General features: G+C 49.3%; 1 long non-coding RNA gene across 1 annotated transcript in view; it reads left to right on the forward strand.

Moving 5' to 3' along the window:
• The first annotated feature begins 2398 nt into the window (after window positions 1–2398).
• The window catches only part of LOC138404632 (uncharacterized), a 1698-nt gene continuing 166 nt past the window's right edge, over window positions 2399–3930 (forward strand). The window contains exons 1-5 of the long non-coding RNA XR_011238506.1: window positions 2399–2665; window positions 2738–3024; window positions 3097–3383; window positions 3456–3742; window positions 3815–3930. The exon at window positions 3815–3930 is cut by the window's right edge and continues 166 nt beyond it. This is a non-coding gene — a long non-coding RNA (uncharacterized lncRNA). The remainder of the gene's footprint in view (window positions 2666–2737; window positions 3025–3096; window positions 3384–3455; window positions 3743–3814) is intronic.

Here is a 3930-nt window from a genome sequence, read left to right on the forward strand (position 1 = left end):
TTCCTGACAGTTAAGAATGTGGGCTCGCTCCCGTCGTTCAATATTTGCAGGTCAAGCTCGTCTAAGAAAGAAGCCAGCTCTGCTCCCCTATGATTCTCTTCCGAGCTACCCCACCAGGTGCTCCAGGCGTTGACGTCTCCGCCAAAGATAATGTTACTTGACCCTTTTTTGGTGATTATCTTGCGTAAGTGCTCCAAGTAAGGTTCGAGGGGTTGGTCTTCTTCGAGGTAGGCCGATATAAGGTTAACTACACGATCTTTGGTCTTGATGGCAACGTAGGCGATGTTTTCTGTCGTCAGGAATGGGTCTTCGTGGATTTCCCAGTTCTGGTTATGCACCAAGATCGCTGCCTTTACCGGCTTACCTCGATCTTTTGTTTTTTGAATAACTCTAGTTCCTGAATACTGGCCCACTATCCCCTCGGCCCCCACATAGGGTTCTTGTATTAGGGAGACGTCAACCCCACTGTCTCTGGCTCCTTTCAGCAGCTCCTGGGTGGCTAGCTTCTTCCTTTGCAGGTTCGCCTGTATTACCGTTATCCCATTGACCACTTCTGCTAGCAGTATGAGACACTAGAGCGAGCTATAGTCTCCCATTTTTTCCTGATGGGGCACTCTAGATCGAATGCGCTGTGTTCCGTCCTCTCCAGCTTCGCTGTGTGGCAGTTTCTGCAACAGGCCACGTCGCCGACGGTCCACGAGGGGCAGGTCGAACGGAGGTGCGGCCCAGCACAGTGACTGCACCTGTCCTCTGCTTCTTTGCACAGGCGGCGGCTGTGGCCGAAGCCGAGGCACCGCGTGCACTGGACCAGAGGAGACTGGTCGAGGACGAAGCACCGCTGGAGGTCTATGTGCACCCTTCCCTGACTTGTCAATCTCTGCCAGACTTTGGGTGATACTTGCATCACCATGTGACACTCGTGGGGATTCCTGGCAGGCCTGCGGTATTTCGGGACTACCCGGTACTCGCTATCGGGAATGCCCACGAGCGCATCTGCATTCTGGGTTTTTATTGAGGCTACCACCTCGTCGTCGGTGTTGTACGACAGCATGTTCTTGATGACGATAAGAGGGTCCTTGTTTTTAGCCTCGTTGATCTGTAGGCAGTCATCCACTTTCAGCTTGTCGGTCAAGCGGGTTAGTGAGTCTTTGGATTCGCAGCTTATTACTACCTTTTGGTTTCTGGCTTTGCGGATCCTTTCCACCCTGACTCCACTAGCTCTCGCGTCTGCGGCACCTCGGATTCTCTTGAGTACATCGTCGCTCGTGTCTTTCTCGTCCTTCGAGGATACGATAATCGAGTGATTTGGGTTAGGTATTGACTTAGGCTTCGGGCCCGCTGCAACCTCGGCGTATGTCACACTTCTCCTACTCTCTTCGACAACAGCCGCTAGCTGGCTGCTGGCTTCATTGAGCCGTTTGGTAATTTCCACGGCCTGAGGGAGCGGCTGCTGTTGACTGGTCTTGGATAGTGCATCCAGTACGTCGAAGTTCACGATCTGACGCAGTGATTTTACCTCGCTTAGCACCTCCGCGATAGGGGCTCTTATGTCCACTGCTTTGACGCCCTCCACGAGCTCTTCCAGTCGTGCGGTCTGCTGTTTTTCTAGGCTCAATGCCTGAGACGTCGCCTGGGAGCGGGCCCGCTCCAGCTGCAACTGCAGAGTCTGTCGGGACTCAGTGAGCCGCAGAACTATTTCATATAGTCCTGCGAGGTTCTCCAGAACCTTCTCCTTGATGGAGGTTTTTAGATTCCCCGACTGTTCCATTTGTTCCTTCGCTTCCTGAAGAAGGCGGTTCGCTGCAGCTGGAAGGGTCGAAAGAGCGGCCTGTGTAGGCTCGCCAGACGACGCCCTACTAGACACACTCGGGGTCGGTGACGACTGGCTGGAGGTCTTTGATGCGGGGGCTTCGCCACCTGAAGGCTTGGGGGCTTCGCTGCCCGAAGGCTTAGGGTCTTCGGCGCTAACCGAGCGAAGAAGCACTTTCCTTCCTAAGGGCACGGTTTTCTTTGATTTTGCGCCTGGCGCGTTGCCCGACATGGCGTCTGAGATATAAAAATCAGATTTAATGTGAGTTTTTAGTGATTCCTAAGTCGGTGTTTTAGTGTAGAGAGCAGTGAGTAGATAAAATGGGCCCTCTGTACTGCCAGACACGAGACTGCAAAATCAGAATTTCGAATTTCCCAGTCCCAAATTCCGCGGCTCTCACGTCGGTACTGCTGGTTACCACCTCAGTTACTAAGCGCTCACTCACGCGCGGGCACCGTCCGAGTCGGAAAAGACCGGAAAACTACGAAAATTTGGGGTATAAATTTTGCCGAAAAATTTTGTAAGTGAAAATTTTTTGAAAATTTTAATTTTGGATTTTCTTTCGCAGGACGCTGGGGCCGGTGGAAAGCAACGCCCTGAGAGATTTTCACGTGAAAATTCGAAGAACCGGGACAACGACGCAGGATTTATGCAGTTTCTTTAAGCAAATCTATGAATTTTGTATGAGAAATTCCACTTAGCTATATCAGCTCGGTACAGATGTCTATGCTGTGATCGGCGCACGATTTTCCGCGTTTTCCGCGCGAAAATTGTCGGAAAAGCGGTCAGGCGCACGGTCCTCACGCGCGGGCACCGTCCGAGTCGGAAAAGACCGGAAAACTACGAAAATTTGGGGTATAAATTTTGCCGAAAAATTTTGTAAGTGAAAATTTTTTGAAAATTTTAATTTTGGATTTTCTTTCGCAGGACGCTGGGGCCGGTGGAAAGCAACGCCCTGAGAGATTTTCACGTGAAAATTCGAAGAACCGGGACAACGACGCAGGATTTATGCAGTTTCTTTAAGCAAATCTATGAATTTTGTATGAGAAATTCCACTTAGCTATATCAGCTCGGTACAGATGTCTATGCTGTGATCGGCGCACGATTTTCCGCGTTTTCCGCGCGAAAATTGTCGGAAAAGCGGTCAGGCGCACGGTCCTCACGCGCGGGCACCGTCCGAGTCGGAAAAGACCGGAAAACTACGAAAATTTGGGGTATAAATTTTGCCGAAAAATTTTGTAAGTGAAAATTTTTTGAAAATTTTAATTTTGGATTTTCTTTCGCAGGACGCTGGGGCCGGTGGAAAGCAACGCCCTGAGAGATTTTCACGTGAAAATTCGAAGAACCGGGACAACGACGCAGGATTTATGCAGTTTCTTTAAGCAAATCTATGAATTTTGTATGAGAAATTCCACTTAGCTATATCAGCTCGGTACAGATGTCTATGCTGTGATCGGCGCACGATTTTCCGCGTTTTCCGCGCGAAAATTGTCGGAAAAGCGGTCAGGCGCACGGTCCTCACGCGCGGGCACCGTCCGAGTCGGAAAAGACCGGAAAACTACGAAAATTTGGGGTATAAATTTTGTCGAAAAATTTTGTAAGTGAAAATTTTTTGAAAATTTTAATTTTGGATTTTCTTTCGCAGGACGCTGGGGCCGGTGGAAAGCAACGCCCTGAGAGATTTTCACGTGAAAATTCGAAGAACCGGGACAACGACGCAGGATTTATGCAGTTTCTTTAAGCAAATCTATGAATTTTGTATGAGAAATTCCACTTAGCTATATCAGCTCGGTACAGATGTCTATGCTGTGATCGGCGCACGATTTTCCGCGTTTTCCGCGCGAAAATTGTCGGAAAAGCGGTCAGGCGCACGGTCCTCACGCGCGGGCACCGTCCGAGTCGGAAAAGACCGGAAAACTACGAAAATTTGGGGTATAAATTTTGCCGAAAAATTTTGTAAGTGAAAATTTTTTGAAAATTTTAATTTTGGATTTTCTTTCGCAGGACGCTGGGGCCGGTGGAAAGCAACGCCCTGAGAGATTTTCACGTGAAAATTCGAAGAACCGGGACAACGACGCAGGATTTATGCAGTTTCTTTAAGCAAATCTATGAATTTTGTA

This window comes from Maniola hyperantus, unplaced genomic scaffold (genome assembly GCF_902806685.2).
Source record: "Maniola hyperantus unplaced genomic scaffold, iAphHyp1.2, whole genome shotgun sequence".
NCBI classification, from domain to species: Eukaryota; Metazoa; Arthropoda; class Insecta; order Lepidoptera; family Nymphalidae; genus Maniola; species Maniola hyperantus.